The sequence below is a fragment of the Polypterus senegalus genome, chromosome 12 (assembly GCF_016835505.1).
Source record: "Polypterus senegalus isolate Bchr_013 chromosome 12, ASM1683550v1, whole genome shotgun sequence".
Lineage (NCBI taxonomy): Eukaryota > Metazoa > Chordata > Cladistia > Polypteriformes > Polypteridae > Polypterus > Polypterus senegalus.
In genome coordinates, this window is record NC_053165.1 from 6,453,923 (window position 1) to 6,480,142 (window position 26,220).

The following is a 26,220-nucleotide window of genomic DNA, read 5'->3' on the forward strand; positions in this document are numbered from 1 at the left end:
GCGAGTCACACACCAAGGTGGAGATTAAGGGGGAAGCTTGAAAGCCCTCCTTCTATGGGAATCGGGAACAAACTGCCGAGTCATGGAGCTGAAGAAGAAGCCTGGACCACCTTCAAGATGAATCTGCAGCGTAGCAGTCAGCTTACCAGAGGAGCTCGATGGGCAGAGTGGTCTCCTCTCGTTTCTTCTTATGGTCTCCTTCATGACCTGAGGGTCCATGCGCATGCCTTCAAACTGTGCGTCTAGTCGGATGTCTCGGATTGCGTGAGGACACAGTGATGGTGTAAGATATAAGATGCAGCCCCTCTGATGGAGCAGAGACGATATTAACTGAAGGGGGCACCATTGAGTCTCTACTATGTCCTTTAAAGCAGGATGTGGCGCCCCCTTGTAGTTTACACATTCCTTGGGAGACAAAACCCACCGGGGGCTCGTGGGGGTCAAATTTCATCCATCACACAGTCGAAAACGAGAAGAGTAAACCCAGGGGCTCCGTTTTAGGCTGAAGGCGAATGTATTCTGCTGCTGAGTGCTGCGATGTTAAACCCAAAAAAGTGAGCGGCGAAGCATGAGCGGCGAAGCAGGTATGGGGGTCTGTGTGTGTGTGTGTGTGTGTGAAGTGGAGAGACACCACGATCACAAAGTGAGCCAAGGGCCTTCAATAAATTCAAAGCAGAGGCAAAAATCATCTTTTCATCATTTCCCAGCGTTACTCCGATATTAAATTTATGCAAATCCTTGGAGACGCACTGCTTTGCAACATTAATCAGCCTGTGGTGTTAACAGCTTTTGAACAGCACCGAGTTATAGGGGCGCCTACATGAAGCGGCCACCGCCAAACGCTAACGCTTCGGCCCACCCGAGGCCGACTTCACATCTGCCTTTGAGACGCCAGGAGTGGTGAGACCGGAAATCGGCGCCGGATCTCCTAACGTTAATCTTCAGACCCCCCTCACCTTCTGCATGCCTTACTGTGCCACAGAATTCATCTGAAATGCAGAAGGGGGCCACTTTCACCCCTCGGCCCGTCACGGCTTTGTGTTTAGAGCGGAGTCACCAGGTCCTCACTTTATTGAGTTGTAGATTTAACTTGGATAACTGTGTGTGTGTGTGCACGTGTATACGTGTGTGTGTGTGTCTGTGTACGTGTGTGTGTGTACGTGCGTGTGCGTGTGTGTGTGTGGGTACGTGTGTGTGCGTGTGTGTGTGTGTGGGTGCGTGTGTGTGTGTACGTGTGTGTGTCTGTGTGTGTGTGTCTGTGTGTGTTGGGTGGTGACTGGAGATTCTGCTTTGGGCTGGCAGAGCTGGCAGGGCTGGGGCTTGAGCCCTGATCGCCCAGTCCTGGGGTGCCAGTTCTGTCTGTATATTGTTATTATTATTATTATTACACCAGTGGGGGACACCCCCTCTGGGTCATGTGGGTGGTTTCCCAATTTCTCATTGGCTTGGCCGCACCTCTGTGTGTTGATGACTGGAGATTCAGATGAGGGCTGCTTTAGGCTGGCAGGACTTGAGCCCTGATTGCCCGGTTCTGGAGCGCCAGGTGTGCCTGTATATTCATGTTGGTGGTTTCCCCGTTTGTCATTGGCTTGGCCGTACTGCTGTCTGTGTGTTGTGTGTGGGGTGGTGACTGGAGATTCAGATAGGGGGTGTGTTGGGTGGGCCGGGCTGGCAGGGCTCAAGCCCTGATCGTCTGGTTCTGGGGCGCCAGTTGTGCCTGTATATTATTATTATTCCCTAGCAATGTTTCAATGGCATTGCGACAACTCGGTGACGGTGAGACTCCTAAAACACGTACGGTAGCGACTCGCGCTCCCACCTCTACAGGTTGCTGCATTCAGATACGGCTCTGCCGTCAATGGATGAGTAAAATAATAAGGCGTTTAGAGGCGCGGGTTAATGTGAAAAGCCAGCAAACAAAGACGCGTGGAATGTGTCTGAACCCCGTAATGGTAACGGGAGGGCGAGAGAAGGGCGCGGGCGGCGCTTGATTGAAAATGATTGCGGGCGCCGCTCTGTTATTATCGACAAATGAAGTTTCACCAAATAAACCCTTTGATTTGTCACGTAATGGAGCAGCTCCTCTACTGCTTTGTTTTCTCTGCCTGCTTATCTTTTTTTTTGATCTGTTTATTAATTAATTGTTTTGATTTATTATTTATTTATTTTTTTATTTCTTCACAGCCGTATTCAGCTGGGAGCACTCTGTAAAGGTAAGTGTATTTATTGCATCACTTTGACGATAAAATTGGTCTACAGCATTGATTTTTCTTTTCCCGGGATGTAAGCATAGGGATTAAAGATAGAGCTGACAGAACAATTTGTGTTGCTACCTGCGTGTCCCGTCACACAGAATGCTGAGCAGCAGATTGAGGCAAATGAGAAGAGCAATACTGCTGAGGGACACTGAAAGCGCGCCGCGTGATTATCGACTATTGCTTTGTTTGCTGCCGCTCATTTGGCAACGGAGGATTTGAGGCGGTGCGGTTGGAGGTAAAGAGTTGATATTTGCCCCCCGTGAGGCCACTGAGGGCTGGGAATTGGATATCTGGAACGACGAGGAGGTGGCGGACGTGGTGGTGGGCGAAAGGCCGCTCCTGTTGTTTAACTTCCAGAGATTTCTGTGGGCTGTGTGGGCCTTGTGATTTGGTTTCCTCAAAGGCCCGCCGGTGTGTGTGTTTTCTGTCGTTAGGTTCCGCTCCCTGTGTTGCTAGGGGCGGGGCCTCTGAGGTCGGGACCCACACGCAATGGACATGACGGGACATGGGGGCCTTTAAGATTCTGTTCCTTTTATTATTTGCTTGTATTTTGTAAATTTTGTATTTGCATCCTCTTGGGCGCCATTTTAGGTCCTCAGTCGCCGCCATTTTGTAATCACTTTGCTAGTTCCACTCCCCCCATTGGGTCTCTAAGGGTGTGGCCTCTGAGGTCGTGACCTGTGCTTAAATGACATGACCGAATAAACGGACGGTTGTGGGAGCAAACGCCAAATCTCTGAAGTATTCAACGTTTATCTGTGGTGCCCTTGTCCCGCGTGTACTTTTGGTTTTGACGCTCTTACCGTCTAATGTATTGGCTTTAGTTTGGTTTTATTTATTATATATATATATATATATACATGTATATTGTGAGGATCAGCCCCAACACTGACAGACAGACAGACAGACTCCAGACGTCTCAAAACACACACGTTTATTTTTCCGCTTCTTTTCAGCACACACGGTGCACCAACCACCACAATACTCAGTGCTTTTCTTCTTCTCTTTCTTCCATTCTGCCAGCTCTCTCGCCAGCTCCGTCCTCTTCCTCCGCCCGACTCCGGCTCCCTGAGTGGAGTGAGGTGGCCTCTTTTATACCACACCCAGAAGTCCTCCAGGTGTTCCTCCATCAAGTGCCGGGTGTGGCGGAAGTGCTGCAGACCACGGCTCTGGAACTGTCCAGGCGCCCCCTGGTGGTGGGCTGATGTTAACCAGGGGGCTGCCTTCTCATGTCCTGGGGAGGTACTGCTGGTGATACGTCCACTCGAAAGGGCGTCTCGACCGGGCAAAGTCCCCAGCCGTCCATCACAATATTTATATTATTATATATTTCAATATATTCCAAGCAGTATATTCAATATGCATATTTATGCCTATCTCCCAATTTTTGCTGGTCCACAGCAAGCGTCTCAGTCCCTTGTGTAAAGCGGGAGTGTGTTCATAGTGTGGCCCACCAGACTGGCACTGCCCGCCAAACCTGACACACAAGGTTTCTTTTTTCTTTTTCGCCTTCCCATTCCCCAGAAGTATATCACGGTCCCAGCACAGCCCACAAACTAAACTCTTCCTTCACTCTTTTCCTTCTCCTCCACTCCGCCTGGCAAGCTTTGTCTTCCTCCTCCCGACTCTGGCTCCTTTTATAAGGCACCTGGAGGAGCTCCAGGTGCTTGACTACTCCTTTCCTGCTGCACTTCCAGGTGTGGCAGAAGAACTGCCCATAAAAGGTCAGCACCCCTTGGCAGTGCCCGAAGATCCCAGCAGGGCTGCACCACACTCCAACTCCCATGAAGCCCTGCGGGAGTCCCAGGCACCGCTGCAACCCAGGGGGGTTGCCATCTAGCGTCCCGGGGGAGGTAACGCTCTGGTCATGCTTGTTCCCCCGGTCCTCACGCTGCCATAGATAACTCCATTGTTTCTATGAATCGTTACGTGTCCTGGAAGGTGCGGTAAACACAGACATGAACTCGGGCTTCGCTTCTCCACCAATTTGCTGTCTCTTCAGGTGATTCTGGATCTTGGAGGTCCTCTGCCAGCCTTCATATGGTTTTCCTTATGCGTCTTTCTTTTAGGACAGGTGTTTATGGGCACCAATGCTGAACCACAGTATGGACCGTCCGCTCCTCCTGACCAAAGCTGGCAGTTCTGTGAGGGTCAAGGTTTTTGATTTCTCCAACGCCTTCAGTGCCACCCAGCCATCTCTGTTAAGGGGTCAGCTCAGAGATATGCAGGTGGATGAGCCTGTGGTGTCCTGGATGGTGGACCACCAGTCTGTGAGACTCAAGGACTGTGTAAACGACACTGGAGCTCCACAAGGACCAGGCCTGTCTGCTTTACTCTTCACTCCTGACAACTCCGACTAGAAATATAACAGCAGGTCGGGTCATTTGCAGAACTTCTCAGAGGATTCTGCACTTATGGGGGTGTACTGATAAAGGGGGATGAGACGGAGGAGAGGAGTCAGGGGGAGAACTTTGAGAATCGTCTGCAGCTCCACATCCGCCAGTCAGTCCAAGGAGCTGCTTCTTGACATTCGCCTCACCAAAGAGCCTTGGTGTCCAGTCACCATTCACAGAGAGGATGTGGAGCTGGTGGATCGTAACAAGTACTTGGTGGTCTTGTCAGAGGGACAATAGGAGAAAGGGCAGAGCTGGGCCTCCTTCCTTAGGAGACTGCGCTCCATTCATGTGAGAAGTGACATCCTGGACATCCTCTACAACTCCATGATGGCCAGTGTGGTGAGGTGGGCCGGTAACGTCACTTCAGGATATGCCCACTGAATTAACAAAGCGACCGAGAAGAGTTTTATAAATGAGACACCTGGCCCGGGCACTGGCTTTAAACTTAAGTAAGGTTATGTAGATTATAGGTGGGCACGGGTGGGCAGAAAGCAGTGCAGGCTAGAGATGGCTGGGTCACCCCCAGACTGCCTGTAGGTAATCAGTACACTGTACATTACATAGAAATGGTTAAACTGGACAGGGACATACGAGTTAGTGACGTCTCCCCCCCGTCCCACCATTACACTGGCCTTCCAATGTGATGATGGGGGTCCTCGGTCTATCCCTGCCGGGATGCCAGTGTACCCACTTCCGGGATGGCATCTGCCACTCTTGTGGCTGAGGCAGGATATACTCCTGTCATTCCTGGTGGACATTCAGTCTGGTGGTCCCGCGGCCTGGTTAGGTATCCATCCTGGTTGAGACCTCCATCACAACTGTGACTACAAAAGAAAAAGAGAGGCACAGAGTGAAAGAGAAGTTTAATTAGATAAATTACGGTAGGCTAGCAGACCAGCTTAATGCACTGAATGGTTACGCAGGGGTCCGCGCTCGCTGCGAGTAGCAGGGGCTCTTCAGACTGGAAGGGACGGCAATTAAAAACAAGCAGAGAACAGGTGGCTCTTCAGTGTGCGTCTGAATGGCGAGGTGGGCAGAGGCGTAGGAAGAGGCGCCATGGCGGGCGCAGACGCTTCAGTCAGCCCATCTGCATTCCCAGGGGGGACGCATTACATTACCAGTTAGCCGGGCGTCGAGGAAGACTCGTTTTAAATACTCCACAGAAAACCGGCAGCATGTGGCATTGTGGAATTGTTAAGTTCAGGTCCGAAAAAGCACGTGGACCTCTGAATTAAACAACGGCAATCGTCAACAAGCCGAAGATAAAGAATGTGTACAGGCGGCGTGTCTTCTGCCAGTCGTCACTGCTTCCACTTTTACCGGAGTTAACATTTAAGGAAGACTGCAAAGGGGAAATAAATAAATAAAACCACAGCATCGCAGGGCATTATAAGGATGTGCAGAAGGCTGGCGTGCCAACTTGTCAGGAGCATTCCTGGGGGGGCAAAAATGACAGAATGCAACCTAAATAACAAGCGAGCAGTAATGACAGCATTATAATCGTTAACCTGGACACACAAACAGCCACGTGAAATGAAACAACAGCACCATTTATTTCTGTCACACGTCCTCCAGAGTCAAGTGCCATGTCTCTCTCCCCTTCTTTATTTATCCAGTGCCACAGGAGTCTCCACCTGCCTTCTTGAACCTTCCCAGGCTTGTAACGTGGCAGGTGAATGTTCCGGAAGGGGGTCAGGGAATGCAGAGCACAACATGCCTGGGTGATGTTTTGCTGTCAGCCATCTGACCCTCCTTGTGCAGTCAATTGTTTTTAGGTATTGTGTTTCAAATTAATGGAGGCCACTTTGCAGAGATGGTGCTGTCACTTTGTCACTGAGGGGTCGTTTTCTGTTGATCGATGTCAAAAAAGCCAAATTAAGTCCACGGACATTCCACGTTGCATGGTAATAAAATGGGAAATCGTTTTATAGACTCTGTATGTTATACAATACAATACAATACCTTTTGATTTTATATAGCCCAAAATCACACAAGGTGGGCCGCAGTGGGCTTTAACAGGCCCTGCCTCTTGACAGCCCCCCAGCCTTGACTCTCTAAGAAGAGGAGGAAGAACTCCCAGGGGATAAAAAAAAATGGAAGTTCAAAGAGAGAATCCTCTCCAGGCAGGGTGGGCATGCAGTGGGTATCAAAAAAAAGGGGGTCAATACAACACAGTAATACACAGGACAGAGCACAAGTCATCCTCAATGCAACAGAAATATTACAAGTACAGAGCAGAATTCAACAGGAGATGATATCCCATAATAGGATTTGGATTTGAGTCCTGGAGACCTCAGCCATCAGGCTGCCTCCCCCTATTGGCCATTTGGCATCTGAGCCAGCCACTCCGATGAAAGGACCCCTCTACCCGATGATTCCTGAGATGACTTTACCTTAGGCAGGCAGAACAACCTGGCAGGTGGGCAGTGGGCACAAAAGTGCCACATTTGAGTACCAAGAAGAGAAACAGAATAGGTGAGGGTTAGTATCCAATTCTAACTATCATGTTACTTATGTTTTAGTGCTAATGACTGACAACAGAGATGCAGTCTGCATGGTTGATCAGCAGCTCTAGTCAGGGTGTGCTACACTGAAGTGGTGAGTCTTCAGCCAGGATTTGAAAGCTGAGACTGAATGAGCATCGATGGGCAGTGGGCACCAAGTGCCACATTTGAGTACCAAGAAGACAAACAGAATTGGTGAGGGTTAGTATCCAATTCTAACTGTCATGTTACTTATATTTTAGTACTAATGACTGACAACAGAGATGTACAGTTAATGTACAGTTAATCAGCAGCTCTAGTCAGGGTGTGCTAAACTGAAGTGGTGAGTCTTCAGCCGGGATTTGATATCTTAGACCAAAGGGGCATCTCTTATAGTAGCAGGCAGTACATTCCACAATTTACGGGGTCCTGTAACTAAAAGCTCGACCTCCCAGTTATTTTATTAATCCATGGAATCCTAAGCAGACCGCCATCTTGAGCTCTTAATGTACGTTCTGGTTTGTAAGTCAAGATAAGTTCAGACAAGTAATCCGGACCTCGGTGATCAAGCTGCCTCCCCCTATTGGCCATTCGGCATCTGAGCCAGCCAATCCGATGAAAGGATTCCTCTACCTGACGATTCCTGAGATAACTTTACCTTAGGCAGGCAGAACAACTTGGCAGGTGGGCAGTGGGCACCAAGTGCCACATTTGAGTAGCGAGAAGAGAAACAGAACAGAGGAAGGTTGTGGCAATACAGACGGTGTGAGCGTCATGGTGCTCTGTACACATGACAGTAAGGACCCCATAAACCTGTGATGTGTGATCGTGTGTGTGTGTGAGAGGCCTGTGAAATGGGGGATGCCAGCCTTCATGACATGCCAGTACCAGTATGTGTGCATAGTGCCATGTATTCTTTACATATCATATCCTCCTGATTTGAGGTCTCAGTCCTCAGCTCTTGGAATGAAGTTCCTGCTTCCCTTATGCCAGAGTCTGCCTCGGGGGGGTCTTCCTCGGAAATGTATTGTGAAGACAACCAAAAAAAAAATAATGCCAAGGTGACGACAGGCGGCACTTTTTCTTTTTTAAATTCTCATAACGTACTTCTTGACAAATCCAGTCACATAGCTCAAGGGAGTATTAATCATTTTTGATTCTTCACGCTAGTGTAATTAGGCAGTCTCTGGATATTTTTTTGGGGGCAGTGAAGCTTTAAGCCATGTTTGAAAAATGATTTAAAATTGGAGTGTCTCTCAAGATGATATTTAAACTCTGAATAACCGGGGCTTCCATTTAATCACTTTAGCAGGTCTCCTCTTGGACAAAGAGGCCATTGAAAAGTTAACCTCAAAGATTTAATTGCAGAGACGCCGTCAAGTAAATCTGTTTAACCATCGGCACAAAACAGTTTTTCGGAAATGACTGGAATTCACGAAAATTAATTTTCAGCCTGGCCTTAAATGGAACCGGAGACTAGTCGAGCAAATCAACTTTTGATTTTTTTTTTCGCTTACAAGACGATGCATTCTGCCTCATTTCAAACTTTGCCCCCGAGTTCTTCTCTTTGTGACACACGGTCACGTTTTTAGAGCTGGAAGGCAGCTGAGCGTGCTGGTTGGGGTTGGGGGACTGAAACGCACTTGGGGTTCATGCTTCAGTTTGGCACAGTGATCTCCAAGAAAAGCATTATGACGGAGGGCATCGGCGTTACACAGAGAGATTTTGGAGAGCTGTGCGAAGGTGGGACCACCGAAGGTGGGGTGATGGCAGATGACTAATGGCTGACTTCGGTAATGCCGGCAGTGACCAGTAGGGGGCGTTTCAGCACCTCAAACCCCAGGCACAACCTCACAGACACAAGTCCTGAGTACAAATAAAAGGTTGAGCATGTAAAAGGCGCTATATAAATAAAACATATTATTATTATTACTATCCATCCATCCATTATCCAACCTGCTATATCCTAACTACAGGGTCACTGGGGTCTGCTGGAGCCAATCCCAGCCAACACAGGACGCAAGGCAGGAAGTAAACCCTGGGCAGGGCACCAGCCCACCGCACATTATTATTTAAATGTAATTATTATTATTATTGCACACAATACCTTACAATGGGTTTCTTTGTAGTCAAAACACAGTTCTTGTTTCCTTCTCTTTCTTCTTCTCCACTCCTCCCAGGTGAGTGTTTTCTGTCCTCCACACCGACTCCAGCTCACCTGGATAATGTCAAGGAGCTCCTTTTACGTTTGACCCGGGAGCACTTCTAGTGCCAGGGCACATCCCATTAAGGAGGCTTTTGTGCAAAGTAGAGATCCCTGGTGGCACCCACAGAGCCTGACAGGGCTGCCCTAGGGGGACTCCAGTTCCCAGCATGCCTTGCAGGTTGTTCATACAGGTAGCGTCACCTAGGTTGGCTGTTACCATCTTTAGGAAAGTAAGTAGCCCTGCCAGGTTGGTTGTCTGCCCCTGTCCTTGTATCCTATTGACCTCATGGTCCTGATAAGGGTCTTCAGTCCATCCCTGCCGGGAAGCCAACATGCCCACCTGGCAATTGGCATGCTTGATTATTTTTCCAGCAAGGGTATGGGGGGGAGATATCTCTTTTTTGTGCCCACTCAGTGCTAGGTAAGAGATCAGAAACCATCCTGACAGGGACACCCATGCACAGATGATAGTCGTAAAGCAGGCCCTTGTTGCTGTCATTTTTCTTCGCCTTTTCACAAGACTGAGAACTCGTTTAAGGGGGTCTCCTTCTAGACCTCTGATTCTGATTCTGACATCAGTTTGGTGACCAGAGTCTTATTGTTGGTGTTTTCTATTTCTTTGGACCACTTTTGCCCCCATCTTTGTTATTTACATTGCATTCCATTATTAGGGGGTGTAGCCTCCGGTAACTTAATGTTTTAACTAGAAGGGCTCGGGTTCAAATGTTCCTTTTGTGTCTGTTGTGTTTGTATGTGTTGTTCTTTTAGCTCCTCTGTTAGGTCCCTTGTGTTCTGTGGGTGGTCCCCCTGAGAGCCACCTGCCAATCACCACAAGGGGCTACCCTCAGCCCTGTACAGTTTAGAGTATACAGGCTGAAGAAAACCCTCTGCCCGGTGAGGCGAGTAACCTCGATGGTCTCGTTCCAGTGGCGCCCGTCCAGGGGTGGGAGACATCAGGCAGCAAGTGAAGGTGATGTGTTTGACTGCGGAAATAATGGGCAAAGCGTACAGGTCTGAGCGACCCTGACGAGGGCCACATTGGGATGGCTAAGAGATGGGGTCAGAGGTCAGGTCAGGGAGCCTACACTGGTACAGCACAAGGCCGCACCCACCACATGATGAAACAGCTCTGGATCCTGGTTGGCAATCCCCCCAGGCAGACAAGTGGTCCAGTCCCACCCTACGGAAATGACCCTCTATCTGCCGCAGCCAGGTGTTCTGTGGACCTCTTCTTGGCCTGGTCCAGCCACTTGGGCCTTCAACAATGAGCCGGACTGCCCTCGGATAATCGCGTCACATGGCCATAGCGCCGTAACTGACGCTCCCTCACAATGCAGGTCATGTGCCTCATTCGGGACCCCGTGAGGAACACAAAGTCACACCGGTGGAACCCAAGGAGACTCACATGAAGGAGTCCAGTCTTCATCTCAGGTCACTGGATAGCGTCCATGTCTTGCAAACAGGAAGTACCAGGACTCTAGAGTTGGACCTTCGTCCTTTTGCAGATATCGGGAGCGCCACACTCCCCTTTCCAGAGACCTCATGACCCCCCATGCTCTCCCAATCCGTCTACTGACTTCATAGGAAGAGTCGCCAGAGTCACATGAATGTCACTGCTGAGGTAAGTGAACCTCTCGATGATGAGGTCGACACTCTCTCCGCAGAGAGACATGCTGCTGATGGCTCAAGAGGTCATTAAAGGCCTGGCATCTCCAAAAATGGCATTTCTTGGGCAGCGGTCTTCTGTCCTGCCAAAAGTGGTCCAATGAAGGGTTAGGGTTAGGCTTAGGGTAACTCAAACTGCTGAAGATCATAATGCCGACCATGAGAGGGGGGTGTCAGAACACATAGAGCACCCCTCATAGCCACCGAGGGGTCCGAGTGCCCAGGCTGACCCCCTGTCCACCACTACAGCGGGTGGGTGAGTGTCAGAACTGGACCGTGGAGCAGTGGGAGAAGGTGGGCTGGCCTGAAGAGTCCTGTTTCCTTTCAGATCGTGTGGAGGGCCGCGTTTCTTAAAATCACGCCGTCACTTTGCCATTGTGGGTCATTGAGTGGAGACGGATGGGCAAAAAAAAAAAACGTCCAACGTATCCAATTTCAATTTAAATCTCCCGCTGGGTAAAGTGTACAGAACGTGAAGGGGGTCTCCATCCATTGTGCACCCACCGTGAGTTTCTGTGTTTATATATAAAATCTACGGTATGTCAGGCTCACTGAAAGAGAAAGAGCGGCGTCCTTTGAGGAAAGTGACAGCGACACTTGGAAAGAAAACCAGAAGACGCAGCGCCCCACAGCTTTGGAAGCACAGCCCCCCGCTTTGTCTTTTGCATTACTGCCATTATAATTCATTACAGATTAAGGTCCTGACAGTTTAATGCTTTCCCTGATTTTCTTTTTTTTCTTTTTTAAACTTGGCTTTTGAATCGCGCCACGTTAGGCAGTAATTGACAAGATGGATGCTATATTTAGGCGGGCAAGTCAAATTGCTTTTTGGCCTTATCTGGAAAATTACAAAGTAACACGAATTTCGAGAATATAATTTTATGCATGTGTGGATAGACCGAGGCTGTTAATTCCTACCTTCTAGAGAATTGTCACATAACTAATTGCACAATGGTGTGTGAATAGATCTCTCTCTCTGATGGGGACAGAAGACTGCCAGTTGAGCACGTGTGTGACGTTTGAGTTCAGCTCCCCATCTGCTTTTTTACGAGAAAGTGACAAGTCGTTAGTTTTACTATGGAACTCTGGGAGATGGGAACGCCCCACGGTGTTTAAAAAGGCAAACCCTACGGCAGTGTGTATGTGTGTGTGTGTGCGTGTGTGTGTGTGTTTGGGTGTGGGATGTGAAATCCAAATCCATTCTGTGGGCGAGTGATGGACTTGAAGGAATCCAAACGTGATTTGGGGTGCCACTCTGTTTAATGTCAAAAAAAAAACAAAAAAAAAAAACAGCCACCTGATGGCACATACAACAACAAAGGGGCAATCGCTGCCAAATTCACCAAAGGTAAAGGGCTCAGTAGAGCGGGTCGGGCTTTGGGAGAACTCTGGTCTCAAATGTGATGCCATCCTTTGTCTGGACTGGAAGGGGCAGAGCGTCTTAGGGTCAGGTGACCTCACTGGGCGTCTTCTCGGAGTGTAAAACTGGCAATACTCTTAGTGACAGCGCCCCCTCTCGGTCCAGGGTGGCATGGCATATCTCAGTGGAGCTCGGAAGGCAATCCTTTGATACACATGTAGATGTATTAGATAGATAGATAGATAGATTAGCGTAGTTGGCAAGATTAGGTCAATAGATACTTTATTAATCCCCAAGGGGACATTCACATACACCAGCAGCAGCTTGCTGATTTTTGAGGGAATTTACAGAGCAACACAACAGACACATAATTTAACTTGGCAGTTCTGATCCCCGATTTTATGATTTTGTTGCGATTTTATTTTTGTCTGTGCTTTATACATTTTCTGCTACATTTCTTTTAGTGTTAACGTATGTTTTAAAGCTTAACAGGTATAGTCAATTAATTTATTTTTGTATTTAAAGTATTTCTTACTCTGTTCCTCCTCTGATTTATGTTAGCTTCTTCTTGTTTTCATTACTGATAATAACAATCATTGCGTCACGAGGGGCACAGGCCAGTTTACACAGGTGTTTGTCTCACTTTGTGTTTCCTTTGCTTGACGCTCAGCAGATGGCGCTGCAGTTTTTCTTCCATGTTCTATGAGCGGCGTCAGCAATACTCTTCACACTCAGCAGATGTCGCTGCTGTTCTTTTCCTTTCTGCTGTGTTACCCCCTTGAACTATTTGCCATAAGTAAGACACGCAACTGATAGTTTTGCAGAGAGTGTCCTACCCAAATTTTTTGCTTCACCAGTGTATGTCATGTCATCCGCTTTTGAGTAAGAGCAAGATCAAGGTTCTAGCCCCAGTGGTTTGTTAGTAATTGCATGGCAGACATACACAGCCCTTAACATTTTACATATATGTGTGTGTCTATATCTATATATATAAAATTCATTTCGCGTTTGAAACGGAAATTACGTATGACCACAGAACATATTATAATGCACTTGCGCAACCACAACCACAACAGTCAGATTACACAGAGAAAGTGAGACAGAAGCAGATCGAGAGAGAACAACGTATACGACAATCACAATTGGGGGCCTCACAAACACCCGAACAACGTGCTGAACAGAATTGAATTCGACGGATGCATTATTCACAGGCTGTCATATCACACAGGCGTCAGGGTCTGTATATGGAGGGATTCAGTTATATCATTGAAAACGATTATTGCCTACATCCAAAAGTTACAATAGGAGAAATAGACATCGCGTGTGACTACTGCCAAGCACAGTGGGTTACATTTGAATCACGTGGGATGTGTTGTTCAGACAGCATTAATGCCATTGCCTCATGAGAGCCACAAAGTTTTCCCTTCCACTCAGTGAGCGAAGCCACTGGGTAATCTGCTAGTATATATATATATATATAGTGGCAGTAGGGGGCGCTAGTGCTCCCTCGAACTCTCAGATACAACTCCAGACACCAGGTAAAAGTCCAAGACTCTTTATTTTCGTTTTCCACCGATGTGCACCAAGCATCTCCCACACTACTCCTCATCCAAAACAACAATAAACCAAATCCTCCTCGGCCAGACACTTAGCCACCCTACCTCCCAGCTCAGCTCTGAATGAATGGAGACGGCCCCTTTTCTACAGTTCCCGGATGAGCACCAGGTGTTCCCGGCATTCCTCCCATTGGCCACGCCCCAGTGTGGCGGAAGTGCCGGCTGCCCTCCCGGCAGCTCTCCGGGTGTCTCCCAAAGGCTTCCCCCCAGCACTTCCTGGAACTGCTGGGGCAACAGGTCCCCAAGGCATTGGGGCGCCTCCTGGCGGTGACCACGGGCCCCTACAGGGTAGGGCTTCCATGCCCTCAACCCGTGGCCCCCAGAACAACCAGGAAGGCGGCCCCCACGTGTTCCAGGATGGGCTTTGACCCTCTTCTGGTCCCTCACGGCGTCCCGGCTGGGTCATTACCCCGGCATCCCTGACAATATATATATATATATATATATATTGTGGAAACTGGCCCGGATGCACACAGGCAGACATCGTTAGTTCACCCAACACACTTTTATTTACAATATTTACAAATAAAGTGCCACACACAACCACAAAACTCCCCAAAGTCCAGGCCTCACACAATGGCTTTTCCTTCTTCAGGCCGCTTCTTTTCCTCTCCTCCCGAGCTCCGTCTTTCTCTACTCCCGACTCAAGCCATCGAATGGAGGGAGGTGGCCCCTTTTATCCTCACCCGGACGTGCTCCAGGTGCCTCCCGATGTGCTGGCGGAAGTACCGGCTGCGCACCCGGAAGCACTCCGGGTGTCCCTGGTCTTATTCCCCCCAGCACTTCCAGGTGTGGCGGAAGTGCTGAGGGCCAGGGCTCCTCAGGCATTGGGGCCCCCTGGCGGTGACCACGGGCCCCTATAGGGTTGAGCTTCTACTGTAAGCTCTGTTCCCGTGGTCCCCAAAGTCACCAGGGCGGTTGCCCCCTTGCGGTCTGGAGGAGGCGAGAAGGACCGGGAGAGGGCAGCCGCCCTGGTTTGTGTGGGGGCCACGGGAATTGAGCATGGAAGCTTAACCCTATAGGGGCCCGTGGCCACTGCCAGGGGGTGCCCTGAAGACTGTGAAACCCTGGGTGTCAGCACTTCTGCCACACCCAGAGGTGCTGGCGGAAGTATTACCCGGGACACCCGGAGTGCTTCCGGGTGCTTATGTGGCACTTCCGCCACACCAGGAAGTGCCGCAGGAAGCTCACGTCCGGGTGGGGATAAAAGGGGCCGCCTCCCTCTAGTCATCAGCTGGAGTTGGGTGGAAGAGGACGAAGCTCAGAGGAGAGGAGTGGAGGCAGCGAAGAGAGGACAGGATTGTGAGAAGCCCGGACTGAGGGTGTGTGGTGCAGGAGCACTGGGTTGTGTGCGGGACTGATTATTGTAAATATTATAAATAAACGTGTGGTGGTGTTTGAACCATTGGTGTCTGCCTGTCTGTGTCGAGGCTGGTGTCCACAATGTATATATGTATATATTGTAGAAGTGTCCTCTTCCATAGGCTCAGACCCGGACGTGATGTCATCAAAAGGGCTGCAACCAGAAGGCTCTTTGTTCATAGGTTCCACACCGGAAGTGACGTCCTCAGAAGGGCCGGAACCGAAAGTGACATCACCAGAGCCAGGTGGAATTTCTGGTGAACCGTCTGCAGGAAAGTGACAATAAAGGTCAGTGCACTCTGCCACCCCCTGGTCTGACGTGGACTTACTCTCATTTAGACCCTTTAGCTGTCTCCCATACACACGTGTGTGCCTATATTTCTGCATTCAGTTCGGTTTTGAACTCGATTGTAACCGCATTTTTTTTTTTTACGGTATATGGGGTGGTTGCATACAAGTTGATAAATAGTTTGTATGTCTTAATTTGTAACTTAGACAAAGCAATGTAATATTAGTGTTATATTATTGATAATAACAGTAATGGTTTAAGAACCCCTTCCCTCCTTTTAGGACTGAGTCTCTTTGTAATTTTACGACAGGGTTGGGGTGAAGACCCTCAAACAAGTTTGGCTAATAACAAATCCAACCCGCAGGGAAGCCGGGCTGCCTAACTGCCAAGCTTTACCTTAACACCTGGTTTGTGAGGGCATTCTGTCCCCCCATTGGTCTGAAGTATGGCTGTTTGGTATTGGCTTGTATCAGAAGTACCACGACGCCCTATTGGCTGTAGGGGTTGGACAGAGAATCTACACATTTACTTGCTTTACCTCACTCTCTCTCCCACTCACCAAACTGATGAAAGACCATCAATGAAGAGCACAGCTCGGCAGCCATATTGAGACAGGCATGCGGCCCGTCCTGAAGAAAGCTGACCACAAATGAGGACTTAATCTAAAAACATTTTATATAACTAACAAGTCTGTGTGCCGCCTGAATCTCCACATCAGCATTTATCAGGATGTACTTTGCATATTGTTATTATTTATGAATATTATCAATAATACATTATTTAAATTGTAACTTAACTCCTGCTTGTCTTTTACTACACCTACCTGTCTGTGGATATAAATATAGAAGGGAAGGAGGGGAGGGAGAAGTTATAAAGTCCAATATCAATCAATCAACGTTTATTTCTATAGCACATATTCATACAAAAAAAATGTAGCTCAAAGTACTTTACAAAATGAAGAATAGAAAAATAGAAGACACAATAAAAAATAAACATAAGTCAACATTAATTAATATAGAATAAGTAAGGTCTGATGGCCAGGGTGGACAGAAAAAACAAAAAAAAACTCCAAGGCTGGAGAAAAAAATAAAATCTGTAGGGGTTCCAGACCACGAGACCCCCCAGTCCCCTTTGGGCAATCTACCTAACATAAGTCAAACAGTCCTCTTTGTATTTAGAGTTTGCATGGAAGGACCTGATGATGATGGTCACGTAGACTTCTGGCTTTCAGTCCATCAATGTTGGAGCATCATGAAGCTTTGAGTAGGTGATGGTGGCGCAGGCAAAAGAAACAGAAGAGAGAGTTGGGGTCAGTACAGATTTTAGAGCCACTATAAATAGTTATTGTGAAGAATTGAACATACAGAGTATCAGGATTAAGTTAAAGTGAAGTTATGAGAAGGCCATGTTACAGTAATGTGTTTTCAGCAGTGTTTTAAAGTGCTCTACCGTATCAGCCTGGTGAATTCCTATTGGCAGGCTATTCCAGATTTTAGAAGGCCGCCTCACCACTTCTTTTAAGTTTAGCTTTTGGAATTCTAAGGAGACACTCATTTGAAGATCTAAGGTTACGATTTGGAATATAACGTGTCAGGCATTCCGATATATAAGATGGAGCAGATTATTTAAGGCTTTATAAACCATAAGCAGTATTTTAAAGTCAATCCTGAATGACACAGGTAACCAGTGTAGTGACATCAAAACTGGAGAAATGTGTTCGGATTTTCTTTTCCTAGTTAGGATTCTAGCAGCTGCATTCTGCACTCATTGCAAGTGATTGATGTCTTTTTTGGGTGGTCCTGAGAGGAGTGCGTTACAGTAATCTAGTCGACTGAAAACAAATGCGTGAACTCATTTCTCAGCATCTTTCAGTGATATAAGAGGTCTAACTTTACTTATGTTTCTTAAGTGAAAAAATGCTGTCCTAGTGATCTGATTAATATGTGATTTAAAATTCAGATTACAGTCAACGGTTACCCCTAAGTTTTTTACTTCCATCTTAACTTTTAATCCTAGTGCATCAAGTTTATTTCTGATAACTTCATTGAATCCATTATTGCCAATTACTAAGATTTCAGTTTTCTCTTTATTTAGTTTGAGAAAATTACTATTCATCCATTCTGAGATACAAGTCAGACATTGTGTTAGTGAATCAAGAGAGTCGGGGTCATCAGGTGCTATTGATAAGTACAGCTGTGTGTCATCAGCATAGCTGTGGTAGCTCACGTTGTAACCTGAGATAATCTGACCTAACGGAAGCATATAGATTGAGAAGAGCAGCGGACCCAGGATAGAGCCTTGTGGACCACCATATTGGATATCATGTGTCTTTGAGATTTAATTCCCACAACTCACAAAGAATTTTCTCCCTGCCAGGTAGGATTCAAACCAATTTAAGACCCTGCCAGAGAGGCCCACCCATTGACTAAGGCGATTTCTAAGAATGTTGTGATCAATGGTGTCAAATGCAGCACTCAGATCTAAGAGGATGAGAACAGATAAATGGCCTCTGTCTGCATTCACCCGCAAGTCATTTACTACTTTAACGAGTGCAGTTTCTGTGCTGTGATTTGTTCTGAAACCCGACTGAAATTTATCAAGAATAGCAGGTTTATTGAGAAACCTTAGAAACAGTGTAAGTCTGTGAGATTTGAGGCATTCTGACAAAGGCTACATATTAATAATACAAAAGGGAAAGGAGAGTAAAATATTACTCTACCAAGATAAAACACAGCTTAATGCTGGGACCCCAAATTTCCGAATCGGGTCTGTCGGAGTTTTTCCAATACTCTGTGTCATTTGCTCAGAGCATAGATTGCAGTTTTTTACTCCCTAATTTTCCTAATATTTGCACTTCATTGTTGTTCTCCGTTCATAAAACTAAAACGGTGGCTGTGTAGTGAGGGGGATGGGGCTTTTTGTAACACGAAAGAACATTATTTCTGAGGCCGGTAAGCCGCCGACTCTCCATAGCGTCTTTTGTCATTTGTACCATCGGCGCACTTTTACGGTTTGAAATGCTGATCCCAGCTCCAATTTTAAAAAAAACGGATTCTCTTCAGACTCCTCCACGTCTGATAGCCATCCATCCTGACGCTATCTGGGCTCGCCGCTGCGGTTATTTGTTTCAGCGCATTTGACTTTTTGTCGAAGTTCCGTCGTCATTTGTTATTCTCTCTGTATCGTCCGTGTCAGTAGCACTTGTACGCTTAATACATTGTTCTATCCGTTATTAAGTGAATTGCGGCAGATGGGCCTCCTGGGGCCTGGTCTGTCATATAGTAACTGTGAAAAGTCAGAAAATAGGTACTTACAGTTTAGAAGGATGAATGGTGGATAGCTTGAAGTAGAAAATAGGACAAAAAAAAAAAAACACGGAAAACTTCAAAGTGTCTCCTACCTGGTGGGGCGACACGTCCACTTACTGAACCTCAACGCTCTCTTCATTTTCACCTCCCGTCTCTGTCTGTCTGTTTCAGTGCCCTGCTCTGTCCTCCTGGCTTTACTGTGGCGAGCGTCTCCACCAACTTCAACATACGTCTGGCCTAAGCGTGACAAAGTTCATTCACGTTCAGTGTTTCATTTGTATTGTGTATACGTATGTATACTGCTCCAAAAATGAAAGGAAGACTTTGGAATCCGAGTATTGCATCAAGTTGATGGCACTTGTGGGCTAGTGATCTGCTCAGTTAAGTAGCAGAGGGGCTTGTTCATCAGTTTCAGCTGCTTTGGTGCACTAGAGGGGCAACAGTGAGACGACCCCCCAAAGCAGGAATGAATGGTTTAACAGGTGGAGGGAGGCCACTCACATTTCTCCCTCCTCATCTGTTTTGTCACTCTGTTTGCATTTGGCTATGGTCAGTGTCACCACTGGTAGCATGAGGCCATACCTGGACCTTGCAGAGGTGGCACAGGTAGTCCAACTTCTCCAGGATGGCACATCAATACGTGGCATTGCCAGAAGGTTTGCTTTGTCTCTCAGCACAGTTTCAAGGGCATGGAGGAGATACCAGGAGACAGGCAGGAGAGCTGGACAGGGCCCCTCATAGATGGTCCTTAACCCATCAGCAGGACCCACCAGTATCTGCTCCATTGGGCAAAGAGGAACAGGATGAGCACTGGCAGAGCCTACAAAATGACCTCCAGCAGGTAGGCAGGCAGGCAGGCAGGCAGGCCACTGGTGTGTATCTCTCTGACCAAACAATCAGAAACAGACTTCATGAGTGTGGCCTGAGGGCCTGATGTCCTCTAGTGGGCACCGTGGAGCTCGATTGGCATTTGCCATAGAATACCAGAATTGGCATGTCCACTAGTGGTGTTTCCACAGATGAGAGCAGGTTTACCCTGGGCACATATGGCAGACATGAAAGGGTCTGGAGAAGCCATGGAGAACACTATGCTGCCTGTAACCTCGTTCAGCATCACCGGTTTGGTGGTGGGGATCAGTGATGGTCTCGGGGTTCATATCCATGGAGGGATACACAGACCTCCACAGGCTAGACAGCGGCATCAAGATTAAATCCTTGGACCCATTGTCAGACCCCTGTGCTGGCCCCAAAACACGCTCACTCACCTCACCTCAATCCTATAGAACACCACTGAGTGGGACATTATGTTTCGGTCCCATAACTCCCATACAACCCTGCGGGAGTCCTAGCTGGGACCAGCCTGGAGGAACAGTGCCACTTACTGCACCGAAGAACGAACTGACTCCAGCAGCCATGTTTCCCTGGTCCACCTATTGTCCTTCTTTCCCCTGTGGGATGAAGATTGTAAGGCGGGCTACTTCTCTGATGCCATCCTTCCATTATGGCCTCCAGGCCAGATAAGAATTTACCAGGGATACCCATCCATCTTTCATGACACTTGCGATATATATATACCAAAAGTAGGTTTACAGTTGTGAGTATGTGAAACAGAGTTTATTCTTCTATTCTTGTTTCTTTGTTAATTATTGTGTTATTTATTTGTGCCATTGTGACATTCCTTTGAGTTAATAAAGCTATTGTGATAATCATATCCCGAGTGTCTTTTTTTCCATACAAACAACTGTAAACCTACTTTTGCCCACCCGTGTATATTGCCATGCATGTGTGTCTCTGAACCATCTTCAAGACCACCCTGGTACAAGAGGAGGTGCTGGCACTACCCTTATCTCTTCTCCTTCCTTCTCTGCAGCCAAGATTAAAATGCCCAAGTAAGATGGCTGACCACACCCACCATCTGAGAAGCCCCGCCCCTTCCAGTCCTGAGACTATAAAGCCATCTTGTTTCTGGAAGGCGATGTCAGAGGCCAAGTTGACCATTTCAGAGGAGAGACCGCTTTTTGCGGTTGTCTTTACAGTTTGTAATTAAACGGGACCACCAGGGTGGTATCCCAGTCTTTTTTGACTTCTCCAAGTTGTCTGCCTGCCTGATCACCTCCTTCTATATATACAGTGGGTACAGAAAAGAATCCCCCTCTTTGAAATATTCCCATTTTTTTTGCTTTACAGCCTTAAATGAACACACACACACTAATATTTCTTCCCAGCTTTACTTACTCAATGCCACCTCTAACATCCAAGTGAAAAATATCAGAGCTACAGTTGAGAAGAATGATAAAAAATCAAACACAAGACCTACTGAGATGAATAAAGGACCCCCCCAATGTCAGTGTCATTTTGTTGACCCCCCTTTTGCTTTAATGCCAGCCTTGAGTCTGTTGATTCTTCTCTATCAGCTTTGCCCACCTAGATTGAGCCCACTCAATATTTGCCCCCCACTCTTCTTTACAGTTTGACTGTTCAAGTTCGGTCACACTGGACGGTGAGTGTTGGTGGTCTGCTATCTTCAGATCTTTCCACAGATTTCGGTCTGAGCTCTGACTGGCCACACCAGGACATTCGGCCACCGTGTGGTCAGTTTTGCTGTGTGCTTCGGCTCGTTGTCGTGTTGAAAGGTGAACATTCTGCCCATCTTCAGCTTTCTGCCAGAGGGTAGCGGGTTTTCCTCAAGTATTTTGCCCCATCCATTTTTCCTTCCACCCTAACGAGAGCCCCATGCCCCCCACAACAGGACTGCTGCCCCCTCCATGTTGTACTGTAGGTGTGGTGTGTTGTGGATGGTGAGCTGCATTGGTGGACCGTTTGGTGTTGAGGCCTAATAGTTTGATTTTGGTCTCATCTGACCAGAAGACCTTCTTCCACTTGGCATCAGAATCTTCAAGGTGAATTCTGGGAAAGCTCAAGTGAACCTTAATGTGGCCTTTTTTGAGAAGTGTGACCCTCCTGAACAAGTCACAATGGTGGAGGAGCGCTTGTCAAATTGTTGTCACATGCACACCACTAATGACCCCTCTGTGCCATCAAATCCTGAAACTCCTTCAAAGTGGCCATTGGCCTCTCGGTCGCCTCTCTTCCCAGTTTCCTCCTTGCTCTTCCATCCAGTTTGGAGGGTCCTAGTCGTACCAAACACTTCTTTATGATGGACTTTACTGAGCTCCTTGGGATTGATGAAGCCTTTGAGATGTTTTAGTCTTTATGTCTGCCCACAACTCTGACCCTGAGATCTTCTGAAAGTGGCCTGCCACCCGTAGTCAGTTGTGTTCTGTCTGGTACTCTACCAAGCAAGGGAATGAATGGACCAGGAACAGCTTCACTAATCACACTCAGTACAACTGGGCACAGGGGGCAGGAAGCCAGGAACTGCAATGGAGATGGCGGGCACTGACACCTGAGTGAGTTTATGATCCTTTATTCATCTCAGGATTTCTTGTTTTTGATTTTTTTTGTCATTTTTCTGAACTGTAGCTGTGATGTCTTTCACTTGGATGTTATCAGGTGCATTGAGTAAGTAAAGCTGGAAAAAATATTAGTGTGTGTCTTTACATTTAAGGGTGTAAAGCAAAAAAAATGTGAATATTTCGAAGGGGGGATTCTTTTCTATACCCACTGTATATATATATATATATATATTGTGAACCTGGCCCGGACACAGACAGGCGGACATGTTGTTTAAAACACCACACGTTTATTTACACTAATTATTTACAATAAAGGTCAGTCACTAAGACCCCAACCAATGGTCACTCAGATCTCAGTCACGTGCACAATACCCCAAAACAATCCCAGTCCTGGCCACAAATGCCTTTCTTCGGGCCGCCTCCACAGCTCCTCTTGCCTCGTCCTCCTTCCACCCGACTCCAGCGCTGAATGAATGGAGACGGCCCCTTTTAAACAGTCCCTGGATGAGCTCCAGGTGTTCCCAGCATGCCTCCTCTGGCCACGCCCCAGCGTGGTGGAAGTGCCGGCTGTCCTCCCGGTAGCTCTCTGGGCGCCGTCCTAACTCTTCCACCCAGCTTTTCCTGGTGTGGCGGAAGTGCTGGGGTAACAGGTCCCCAAGGCATTGGGGCGCCTCCTGGCGGTGACCACGGGCCCCTACAGGGTAGGGCTTCCATGCCTTGTACCCGTGGCCCCCAAAGCAACCCGGAAGGCAACCCCCACGTGATCCAGGGTGGGTGCAGACCCATATCCGGTCCTTCCCGTCGTCCCGGCCGGGTCATGGCCCCTGGCATCCCTGACACTATATATATATATATATGTATTTCCCCAAAAATGTTGTGTGCCTTTTGTATAATGTATGTTAGACAGGAACCATCATAGGGAGAGCATGTGTTGTGGCTGCAGGGGTAGGAGGAATGCTGAGAGTCACCTTCAAACATGGGAAATATTCTCAAGAATACAAATGATGTTTCCACAGCAGGTAATGGAGGCCCTTCTACTGTTGGTGGTTGCCAAAAAGCGGACAGGAGGCGAGCAACACTCCACAAAATGGCAGTCTGAGACGCAGTCGTTACGGGAATGCGATTGAGAGAGGAAGTACCGGGTAAGAGAGGTTGATACGTAAGGAGGATACTGAGGAAAAGGTGTAGGAGGAACGCCGAGAGTCACTTTCAAACATGGGAAGTATTCACAAAACATTGAAATGCTGTTTTTACAGCTGGTATTGGGGGCCCTTCTACTATTGCTGGTTGCCAAAAAGTGGAAAGGAGACGAGCAACGCGACTAAAAATGACAAGAGTCTGAGACGCAGTCGTTACGGGAATGCGATCGAGAAATGAAGCGTCAGGTAAGAGAGGTTGAGACACACAAGTGAAGGACCTCGGGAGCTCCATAAGACATATCGAGTATCAAATATTTTTAAATGGATTATATTAGCCGTCTTGCCCGGTATAATTGAAATGTGAACTTGTGGAGCCACCTGATTTGAGAAGGCAGAGAGGTAAAAATAAAATCCCGGTCTGTTTCTCCTCATCTTGTTTACAGAGTTACTGGTAATAAATCTGCTGCCTGGTAGGAATCCAAGGGTAAAAAAAGAGATTAGCATGGCTTCTGGGTAAAGAACTACTTCTACTTCAAATCCATTGCATCAAATTTAAGAAGAATTAATTTAGCAGCAGGATAAAAAAAAAAAAAAGGTACGTGCGCGTGGCAGAACTGCCTTTATTATGCAGGCTGCAGGACGTGCGGTGCCGGACTCACCAGTGTTGCCGTACGAGTGTCTAAACGTGCTCATAAATAAATAAAGGTGGGAAAACGCTTTTGGAAGTGAGTCGAGCCTCGTGAAAGCGAGCTGGGAGTGCTTCATTGTTCAGGGTTCATTTATCAAAGGGTGCATTTTGATCAAATATCAAAGCCCGGGAAGGCTCTTAAGTGCTGCCTAAAAAGACTCATGAATAATATAGAGACCACTCAAGTCGAAGGGAAACCGGGGGTCTGCCCAGCTTTGTTAAGCCACTTAACCTCTCTTAACGCTTGTTATCCATCTCGCGGGGCTGCAGGTCTCCTACACCAGTGGATATCTTGGCCCGGGACTGGGTGGATGGTGGAGCGATGGCACAGTCAACTCGGTTGTGTTTGTGAGAATTCCTACTGAACGCTTTGAAACCAGTGCTCACCCCCCCCAACCCACTGGTACAAGCAGACCCCCAAACGTGATAAACCGATTGACTCATCTTGACGTCTAGTTAGCTAAGATGGTGAGCATTTTGAGGGTCACCCTATTTTGGGACTCCTAGACCCCTTTTATTTTAGGCCAGTTGTGCAAGAATTTAATTAACAATTAATGAATTGGCTCTTTCCTTGCTTCTCAAAGCACTTTACATAGACAGAGGGGAACAACTTGAGCCACCACCAATGTGTAGCACCCACCGGGGTGGCACGACCGCAGCCATTATTGTGCCAATACGCTCAGCACATATCAGGTGGTGAAGGGCAGGAGAGAGAGAGACAGGGGATGATTAGGGGGGCAGAATGGATGAGACCGTGATGGGCAGTTTAACCAGGACATCGGGAAACACCCAGCTCTTTATGAAAGATGCCCAGAGATCTTTAACAACCACACAGACACAGCATCTCAGTATTACATCTCATCCATAGGATAACATTTACAGCACAGCATCCCCGTCACTGCACCGGGACAGGGGGATCCAAACACAGACCACAGGGCTAAGCGCCGCCTGCTGGCCTCACCAACATCTCCTACAGCAGCAGGCCGAGCTTTTACTTAGATGGTCTCCCATCCAAGTACTGGCCAGCCCTAAATGTGCTGAGTTTCAGGTTTCACGGTGACCAGTTCTGAAGTGCAGGTGGGATAACTGGTGGTGACATTACACCCATAAGTTAAAGAGGTGTCATCAGTGCAAATGATCAGGAGGACCCCCAATGGGATAAGAGGGGCCAAAGTTACTCCTTTCAACAAAACTTGGGGATTGGTAATATAGGCAGGTGGACTATCTATCTATTAAATAATGTCTTGTAATCCTGCCAACTACACTATCTATCTATCTATCTATCTATCTATCTATCTATCTATCTATCTATCTATCTATCTATCTATCTATCATATATAGTGCTATCTTCATATCTATCTATCTATCTATCTATCTATCTATCTATCTATCTATTATATAGTGCCTTTCATATCTATCTATCTATCTATCTATCTATCTATCTATCTATCTATCTATCTATCTATTATATAGTGCCTTTCATATCTATCTATCTATCTATCTATCTATCTATCTATCTATCTATCTATCTATCTATGTAATCCTGCCAACTACACTATCTATCTATCTATCTATCTATCTATCTATCTATCTATCTATCTATCTATCTATCTATCTATCTATCTATCTATCTATCTATCTATCATGAACGTGTGATGTACTTGAAGGGGTCGGATTACTTTCTGAAGCCTCTGTGCAGTGCGGCTGACATTTTCTCAGGACGTTTGAGGGTCTCTCTTCATATTCTCCTTCATTTCTTATCTTGAACTCAAAGAGAAGTTTGCAAGTGAAGGAAGTTGAAAACTCCCAAAATACATTTTGCTATTTTAAGGAAACAGCCTTGTTTGTCAAAAGAATCAGCAGGCACCATTTGGGAATGTTTCCAAGATTTCAACTTTTCACTTTTAAAGTGTTAAAGCTCTGTTCTTGAACGGGTGGTCCAATAGCCCTTGGGGGGTCCAGGTAAAGAAGCTGCCATGCATTGATTTCCGTATTTGGACTGAATATGCAGAGTTCTGCCTCTTTTTAAATCAT

The 26,220-nt window shown here is 47.2% G+C and overlaps 1 protein-coding gene across 2 annotated transcripts in view; it reads left to right on the forward strand.

Moving 5' to 3' along the window:
* The window catches only part of fhit (fragile histidine triad diadenosine triphosphatase), a 1,101,949-nt gene that overhangs the window by 101,880 nt on the left and 973,849 nt on the right, over positions 1-26,220 (forward strand). Inside the window, exon 3 of one of the 2 annotated variants that reach the window (XM_039772389.1) lies at positions 2,185-2,213. The exons of the other annotated variant lie outside the window; for it this stretch is intronic. The gene's annotated coding sequence lies outside the window, so the exon portion shown is untranslated. The remainder of the gene's footprint in view (positions 1-2,184; positions 2,214-26,220) is intronic. 2 annotated transcript variants of the gene reach the window in all.